At 36.4% G+C, this 8,363-nt stretch overlaps 1 long non-coding RNA gene across 1 annotated transcript in view; it reads right to left on the bottom strand.

The window, feature by feature from the left end:
• Positions 1-4,816: 4,816 nt before the first annotated feature.
• The window catches only part of LOC122804214, an 89,927-nt gene continuing 86,380 nt past the window's right edge, over positions 4,817-8,363 (bottom strand). The window contains exon 2 of the long non-coding RNA XR_006365202.1: positions 4,817-5,933. This is a non-coding gene — a long non-coding RNA (uncharacterized LOC122804214). The remainder of the gene's footprint in view (positions 5,934-8,363) is intronic.

Genomic DNA, 8,363 nt, shown 5'->3' with positions numbered 1-8,363 from the left:
AAAAAACAGTAAAAAAGAATCCAACTACATACAGTTCTAATGTCAGGACCTTTCACTACATTCAATAAAAGATACATACAAATGGCAATCTGCAGTTTCAGTAAATAGCCACCAACCCAACCTTAAAAACATAAATCTTCAACAACACAGTGAAATGTGCAGATTCAAAATTCAGAATTGTGGTGGCTCTTAAAGATTCTTAGATTTTTACATGATAATCTAGCTGCTGGCAGTTTTTTTTTATTTCGGGGGGATTCCAACACTTAATACTTTAAAGAAGTCATGACTATGAAGGATTTTCAAACATTCACTTGAATGTTTTTTAATATGAAAAATGTATTTTAAGATATAAAAGATATATACAAGTAAGGGTGCTAGGTATTGTTGGAAGTAAGGAATATTGCAATGGATAATAAATTAAATGAGAGCTATCAAAATACAAGATCTCCTTGGCTAAAGCTTTGTCTGCCTACAGGAATCAGTTGTGCTGACAGGTTTTAGAATATGTTTGCTCTGCAAATGCTGGTTATCATAGGAGGATTAAGGCTACTAAGTCTTGTGACCTTGTCACTTCCCACAAGAGACTGTACCTCCTCTCTCAAGAAGGTCTAGGTCAGTCCATCATAGAATGACTGCACAAATAGCTATCCAATTATCCAGGTCCCATTTGAAAGAAGATAGTGTGGCACACTGCTTTGCCTGCAGGGGGAGTCTATTACAGAGTTGAGGGAGAAACCGTGTAAGGAATCTGCCTCTCCTCCCTCTTTTATTGATCTGCTGAAACAGATTTAGATCCCTTGTTCTGGTATTTATGGAACCATTTCATTGGTGAAGGTACTACAGATCCTGGACTACTGAATCCGTGACTGGTCAGAAGGCAAGGCACAGGTTTCCAATGGAGAGCCTATAAGACACAAGAAAGAGGGACAATGTTTTAGTCTTTTCTGGTAGCTTAGTGATTTTAAGCCTGTGATTCTTTTTGTTAGGAATCTTTGGAGTCTTGCCAATTGTCTGATATGTCTATTGCGGTACACCCCAAAGGTGTCACTGTATTCTGTGTTTGGTCTTAGGAGAGAGGAATTCCAATCAGTCCATGTGTGATTCTTAGCAAAACAACAATTAAAAAAAGTAAGCAGAGTAAGAAGTGACGTTAAAAAGGTATTTTAAGTCTTCTACTTTATTTATGTATTTAAGGAAGAATGTACATGTGGATGGTACAGTGGTATGATGCTTAGCATGGGTGCCTCAGATGCTTGGCTGGCCAGTTTGGTTTTCAGATGGAATACTTTCTAGACTACTATTACACATTATTCCTGTGTCCAGAATGGTTTTCACCAGTGCTCCAAAGTTCACCGTACGATAATTGTCCACAACTGAGAGTATGTATGTATGTTCCCCATATTTCTGCACTTGGCTGAAGGAACGGATACACTTTGCTCAACATATAAGTCTGGCCTAAAGAAGAATTAATACTACCTGTGAAGAAGTCTTTCTGAGATTTAAGTCCATAACTAATTCTAAAAAACAAAAACTGATTTTAGCTTACTACCTTTTAAGCAGTGCTATTTATCAAACTCTGGCATTCTTATCCTGATTACAGCTGCAAACAGCTGATATTAGGGATGGCTGAAAAGCAGCATGTGCAGGTTCAAATGCCTAAACCTAACCAGGTGATGATGCAACTATCGAAAGCTTCCACTGTATATAATGCATGTATTTTTTGTTTTGCGTGAAGACCTACATAAGTGATTGACCATCCATGCATCCCCACTATTCTAAGTAAAGAACTTATGTGAGATTATACAGAATTCTCTCATTGATCAAGATTATGTAAGCACACCTGCTTACCTGCACAGTTTGTAAAATAAGTTCAGCAGTTGGCTTGCAGTGGGCCCTTAATGTGATGTCTGTAGCTGGGGTGAAGGTTATCCAATTTGTCCTAAAGATGTCTCTGAGAGTTATGCTTGAAGATCAGTTCAGAAGGAAGGATAACATAAAAGGCGCTAGGAAAAAGAACCTTTCTCATAGCATTAAGTTTGTCAGGCTTCAGTCCTCAAAACCTCTTTAGGCTGACATTCCAGGACATATTTGGTGATGCTGTCCTCCTCCATGGTGTCACATGTGGTAAGCAAGTCAACAGGTAATAGAAGACGAGATTTCAGCTTTCAAAGGATACAGATATGAGAGTGGTATATCAGTGATAATAGATTCCACAGTTAGAAAAGTGCATCAGTGAGGCATTCTGACAATATAACAGTTTTAACATGCTGGTATCTTTACACCTAACTGCATAAGTGAGGCATTCTGACAATATAAGATAGTTCTAAGATGCTTTTACACCTAACTGGCTCAGTAAGACATTTTGACAGTATAACGTAGTTTTGAAATGTTAGCATCATTACACCTAAGTGGCACTGTAAGGCATTTTAACAGTATAATGTAGTTCTTAGATGCTGGTACCTTTACACCTAACCAGCTCACTAAGGCATTTTAACAGTATAATTTAGTTTTGAGATGCAGATATCATTACACGTAACTGGCACAGGCATTTTAACAGTATAATGTAGTTTTGAGATGCTGATGTCATTACACGTAACTGGCACAGTAAGGCATTTTAACAGTATAATGTATTTCTAAGATCCTGGTACCTTTACACCTAACTGCATCAGTGAGGCACTCTGACAATAAAACATAGTTCTAAGATGCTGGTACCATTACACCGAACTGGCATTTTAACAGTATAATGTAGTTTTGAGATGCTGATATCATTACACCTAAATGGCACAGTAAAGCATTTTAACAGTATAATGTTCTAAGATGCTGGTATCTTTACACCTAACCAGCTCGCTAAGGCATTTTGACAGTATAACTTAGTTGCTAGATGCTGGTACTTAGCCAAGTAATTCAGTAAGGCCCTGACCCTTTGTCTATTTCTAGATGGAAAGAATTCTGCAACAGAAAAAAATTATACATATAATCCTAATCAGTTACAGATTCTATACACCACGACAACCCTTTGAGTACATAATGCTGAAGATGTTCATGTTGCACACATCTAATGCCATAAATTCAGTTTCAGACTTCTTTGAGAAAAGCATGTGAAGTTATGGTAAAAATATACATCCAACCTGATTTTTACATATCCATCCCCTTTTTTATCCATGTCATTTGTTTAAACTGCCTCACAAAGTCTTCAGTTCTGCTGCTGCTGTTTCTGCACTTAACAGTACAAAGAGATGCACCTTTATGTAAAGTAGTTCTCCATAACTTTCTCAAGCTTATTTCCTTCCCCCAATTTTACAGTACAACCAAATTGTTCTGCATGTCTTGCAATGTTTTTATACTTTATTTCCCTGCATATAGTGTTTTTTTGTAAAAGATCCTTCATTGTTTTAGATGATTTGTAAACACTAGCTGTTACCTTCAGAGCAGGAGGTAACGTAGTTCACTAGTGAAAAGCATTACTGCACTAGGTTTCTGAGCAGCAGCATAGCTGGATCAACCAGCGCTTTGGGCTGGTACTATGAACCAGCGCCCTATCCCCTCAGCACAGCAAGTAAAGAGCACACACACAGACACGCACGCACACACAGAGACACACACACACACACACACACACACACACACACACACACGCACGCACACACACACACAAGCACTTCACCATAAAAAGTCAATTGATACATTATACATTGCGAGCAATCAGCTTATTACAGTTACATTCCTTATACTGGAATACCAACCAGGTGGCTGGATGCATGACCCCCTCCCCAGCCATTCAGGACCAATTTCTGTTCCCAGCCTCAGAATTCCAAGATAATTTATACTTTTAAACTGTAGCAAACTGTTTTCTACAAATTTAGCAAACAAAATTTGCTACAGTTTATAACCTGCCTGCATGGAATACTACAGGGCTCATGTGTTAGTTTTAAAAAAAAAAATTTTTGTACACTGTAGCAAAAAGCTTGCTACAGATGCAGCCAGCAGTACCCTGCCTGTGCAAAGTACTACAGCACTCAGGTTTTAGTTATAAAAAAAAATGCTCTTCTTTTTACTTTTAAACTGTAGCAAACTGCTTACTACAATTTAGACCACACACAAAGTGCTACAGTACTCAGGTTTGACCGCAAATTCAATACTGGCTTTTAAAAGCATGAAAGAAGGATCGAGATCAGATGATCACCCCCCCCCCAACATTTTGTGTCCAGGGCAGTTGCCCCTCTCACCCTGTTTGAGCTATGCTACTGTTTCTGAGTTCCTGTTTATTGGATTAGGAAAGCATATTAAGTGATATGGCAAAGGAGACTTCTTGTACACTGGTTAGGATTAGGATTTTTTTTTAGAGCAACTGAACCTAAAGACTCCAGCACTGTATAAACCACATCTCATTAACAAAATTATTATTTTAGTTTAAAATATTTGGCTATTAAGACAAAGGAATTCTTATATCTGCACTTGTAAATATATATTTTATAGATATTATGAGCCTAAATATGATAATACTAGGCACTGACAGCTTCGTTTATATGCCAATATTTAAATTTCTAAAGACTGACACCTTAGAATAAAGGGAAGGGTGGGAAGAGAGCAAACTGAAAACATTAAACAAATAAAAAATGAACATGATAAGGAAAATCATCCATTTACTATCCGATAAATTCTACAGAACTAATGGTCATGCACTATGCTCAAACAATGTTATGTGTATCTGCTAATGCATTCAGAAACATTACATTAGCTTCTCATATGTATCATGATGAAACAAAAATGCAACGATCCTTAATATTCACTCATATAGAGGAACAGAGGAAATGGATATATCTTATTTTGTTTTTTATTTTATAGTTCACAAGAACTTAACATATTCAAATAGATGGAAAGGGCAGGAATGCCAATCAGTTTCTAAAATGAAAGATTATTTCTACACATATACCAGTCCAGGCTGATAGAATATTACCACCATCAAACATGGCGCTTTTAAACAGCAATAAGGAATATACTTCCCATTATCCAAGGCTGTCGCATAGATTTCACACAGCAGGATGCATTAATGCACAGATGTCTTACACTACAAACTCTAGAAGTGGCAAACTGAAAAAACATCTGTCACAAACTACATCTGGAGTGCCCCGCAACATCCATTAACTCATCCATAAGGAAGGCCAAATGTACTTTTATGTGAATCTTAAATTTTAAATGATGAAATTTTGAGATAGGACAGTGGAAAGGGTGACTAGTCTTACACCTCAGTTGTTGCAATGATGTAAGAATTATTGGTAAAGGGGACTCCAAATGAAACCCCCTAAAAAGTGGCTTTCAGTAGCATTTGCATATTTGGTATTAAAACATTGATAATTTGAAGTTTTGAGAATGACTTGGAAATTACACATCCCCTAGGGACACTGAAGTATGTATGTATGTCCAGACTAACTAAAAACTTCATTCTGAATAAACAGTGTTACAATAATTATGGAAGCTGAAAAGTCATCTTCACAAAAATCAAGGCATATCTCTCCCACATTACTTGGAGCTCTCAGTTTAAAGTGTACACATTTGCTTGTTCAAGTAACTGAATGTGCATTCTCAAAAGATGAGGAAATGAACAGCAGTAATGACATTTAAGTTTTGAGAATGGCATAACTCAATCACAAAGTATCTTGTTAAAACCAATTTTTTTTTAATTTATGAAAAAAATGAGAGACTGCACACTGGTTGTGCATAAATGTGAAGTGTCAGATGCAAGTTGAGAATCGAGTCACTAGACAGCGCCTGCGCGTCTCATTGTAAATCCAGTGTTGCACTTTCTCATGTTCACTGTGGAGCTGAAAGGTAGGTATTTGCATTTTGCACAATGTTTCAGCATTTCTTCACAGTTTGACTTCATGAAGAATCACTGGTGTAGTGGTACAATCCTCCTGCCCATCTTCCTCTTTCTGTAGTTCATTAAAAAAAACAAATTATTAAAAATCTGACACAGTATGATGCAACAAATACTATAGTAAGCAACACTTTATTTCAAACTCTAACATCTTCTCCTGCACAAGTTAATAAGATTGGTGAAAAAATAAAAAACAAAAAAGGCATCAAGGCACCACAATACATAGCACCATTAAATGCTTCTTTGAAAGAAATACAGTGACACATGGACTCTTTGCATGGAAAACCTATAAGTCAAAAATAATCCCATCTCAAAATGGTATCAGCATTGGAAGAATGCTCATCATTTCTTATGAAAGCTGTAAGCTTCTTAATCATGTCAAACTGCTAACATCACAGTACGGTTAAATGTTTATCTTGTATTACACTGCTATTTCATCAATACAAACACTGTTAAGTCACTGAAAATGCAGCTCATCCTTAAAGAGCTATCTCTAACATTCCTCCCCAGTTTGAATACCACCTGCCCCACTTTAAACCCAGCCTGACTATACCTCTCTCTATTTTCTCTACTGCATACCATAATCTAGCTGCCTTTTCTAGAAAAAAAATCATCTCAGTCCCCCTTAAAGTTTCTTAAGCAATCTTCCACTCTCAATCTCTTGTGCCACCCTTATCATTCTTTGTAATGTTTAACTTATCTGTTCTTTTATGACATTATGCATCCATATCATCTGCCTTATATCCTTAATTTTCAGGATAAAGATCACCATCATACCAAGCCATTCCTAGTAGGTAATCCTAGTAGATTAAAAGATTTAAAGTAAAAGAGCATTCAAAACAAGACTTCAAGAACACATAAGAGATAACAGGTTGGGTTGAGAACCCTGTTGCTATGCACTTTAAAATGCATCATGGTAGTGAAGTTGGGAGGTTGCAAGGCACAGTGTTAGAACAAATACATGTTAGTCACTGTGGTAATGTGGCTATAAAAGATAGACTTTTGTAATAAAGACTCATTTTTTACACTGAAATATAGTACTTTAATTCCCCATGGATTGAATACATATTGCAACTAGAAATTTCTTATTTAATAAAGTGGAGTTTTTTTAAATGATTTAATTAGTGTTAATTGAATAATGATAGTATAATTTTATATATATATATATATATGCACACACGCACACAGTGCAGTTTTTATGTACTGTTTTACTCCTTGAAGGCTGTGAGGTGAAGCGCTAGAGATTTTACTGGAATAAATCTTGGTTACCTGGTGGTTTGTGTTTTATTCTGCTGTGCTTGCTGTTACTGCTGCTAGTCCCAGTAGACTTCCTTTCCATTCTGGCAACTGAATCTCTTTCACCTAATATTATACCCAGAGGTGCACAAGTTTCATTAAAACTCTAGAGAGTGGAAATAAAACCTCCATATTCATAGTATCTGATGCCATAGCAATGCTACCCAGTGTATTTCCCATTTTTTATCATCACAGTAACAAAAAGCAATCTGATTAACACTAGGAGTTATTCAAACTCCCAGGTATCTTCTTCCTGGATTCCTCATAATCCAAGCATCTCAATGAATACCTCATTTCTGGACTGCCAGCACTGAAATCTACCATTCTGCACTTCTTAAGAATGAAAATTCCATATTTCACCTCAATGAAATTTTTCTAAGCTTGTTGTGCCTACCTGCAAACTAGCCATATCATCTGCTGCACATGACCTTACCTTAGAATAATTTACAGAATATTTTCTAAATATCAATATACTGGCAATACAAGTATTAAAAGGTAGGCCTCAGAATCAGTCCCTTAAGAAGCCCACTAAGTCCTCTTTTATCCACAAAAAAATATCTTTTGCACATTCAGTCACCTATCCAACAATGGCTCACTAAATCAGACTACTCCTCAAGCTTCCAGTAACCTTTTATAATGTCTAATAACACTGAATTTTCATTTTCAATACATTTTAACATTCTGCAGTAAATTGTTTATGTGTATCCAATTTACTTTGATTCTTGTATTACCTTCAACGATCACATTCTCATGACATAGCCTACCCTCAGTGTTATGATCATCCAATAGAACAAGATAACAGAATATAAAAGCAGTATCACAAAATGGGTGTTTTCAGAATTTTTACTTTTCTCTTAAGAAGCAGGGTAAGCAATAGCAAGAATGTACACATTTCAGAAGCCAAATATGGATGGAAATAATGAATTATCTTCACTAAAACTGAAATAACACCATGCATACTTCTCTTCTGTTTTCTTCTGCAGAAAGAAAACTTCTTATGATCTCCTCCATGCCCCCCATCTAGCTTTCCCATCTCATGGATCATCAGCAACCCAGACCAGTGAAATACTTCTACATTCATAGACCACTTCTGCCATGCTGGTCACACATTCAGAAGCAAAATAGTGCCAAATGAAAAAAATATATACCATGGAACACCTACTATCCATTATCCTTCCATTTCATAAAG

The sequence above is a fragment of the Protopterus annectens genome, chromosome 6.part0 (assembly GCF_019279795.1).
Source record: "Protopterus annectens isolate FY-2018-M chromosome 6.part0, PAN1.0, whole genome shotgun sequence".
NCBI classification, from domain to species: Eukaryota; Metazoa; Chordata; order Ceratodontiformes; family Protopteridae; genus Protopterus; species Protopterus annectens.
This window is presented reverse-complemented; position numbering and strand designations above follow the sequence as displayed.